The sequence below is a fragment of the Alligator sinensis genome, unplaced genomic scaffold (assembly GCF_000455745.1).
Source record: "Alligator sinensis unplaced genomic scaffold, ASM45574v1 scaffold215_1, whole genome shotgun sequence".
Lineage (NCBI taxonomy): Eukaryota > Metazoa > Chordata > Crocodylia > Alligatoridae > Alligator > Alligator sinensis.
In genome coordinates this window covers 631,436-632,490 of record NW_005842259.1, presented here as the reverse complement: position 1 = coordinate 632,490, position 1,055 = coordinate 631,436, and the positions used below count along the sequence as shown (strand labels likewise).

At 61.9% G+C, this 1,055-nt stretch overlaps 1 protein-coding gene across 2 annotated transcripts in view; it reads left to right on the top strand.

The window, feature by feature from the left end:
• ACO2 (aconitase 2) overlaps positions 1-1,055 on the top strand; it is a 31,931-nt gene that overhangs the window by 1,667 nt on the left and 29,209 nt on the right. The window lies entirely within an intron of this gene.

The window sequence follows — 1,055 nt, the reverse complement described above, 5'->3', positions numbered from 1 at the left end:
TGGCGCTGAGCAGCTCTGATATACTAGTGCTGTACCCATGCTGTTGCTCTTCACAGCATCCCGCCGCCCTGCTGGTGCCCCTCATTCCCCACGTCCCCTCCCTTCTTCCCCCCCCAGCCTTGCTGAAGGGGGACCCTAGCTGCCAGAGCTACAGGGGCAGGGACCCAGGGCCACAACCCTCTGGCCCTTCCAGTAGTGCCCAAGTCCCAGCTGCCACCTGTGGGAGGCAGCAGCTGCTGTAACCTGAGCAGAGCACAGAGCCCAGCTCCCCTTCCCTCCACAGGGAGCACAACTCTATCCCACCACCTCCACTGCTGCCTGTTGGGCAGGGGGTACCTCACCTTGGCAATGTGGGGCTACCAGTAGCAGCACCAAGCTTCCCTACCCTACCACACTGGGTCTGGCCTGCCAGAATGCTGAGGCCCCAGGTGGAGAACAGCAGGGCATGGAGCCCTGAGCCTGCAGAGGGCAGCCTGTACCTGCCCCCACCCTGCACACAAATTTGGGGGGCACATGCCCATCCCCAGGAATGCACACAGCAGCAGGGAGCCAGTCTCCCCACTGTCCCCCAAATGAGCCATTCATGGCTTCGTCCCACTCCCCACCTGGGCCGTGCGGCCATGCATTCTGGCCCAGGGCTCCAAGCCCCATGGTCCACATACTGCCCCAGCTGGGCAGTGCTCCCAGCCCTGCCCAGCTCCTTCCCTCACTATGGGGGCTTTCACCCCCTGCCCCCCAACTTACCTGCTGGAGCTGTGGAAGCTCTCTCCATGCTGCTGTGTGCATGTGTGTGTGTGTGCATGCATGTGGCACCCCCTGCCTGATTGCCCTCCTGCTCCCTCTAGCCCAGGGATGGGCAATTATTTTGGGTGGAGGGCCGCTTACTAAGTTTTGGCAAGCCATCGAGGGCCGCATGGCAGGCAGCCAGGGGCAGATAAGTATTAATTTTCTAAAATTTTAGGGACCCCACGGGCCAGATAGAATGGCCTGGCAGGCTGCATATGGCCCACGGGCCGCACTTTGCCCACCCCTGCTATAGCCCCTTGCAGGCTGGA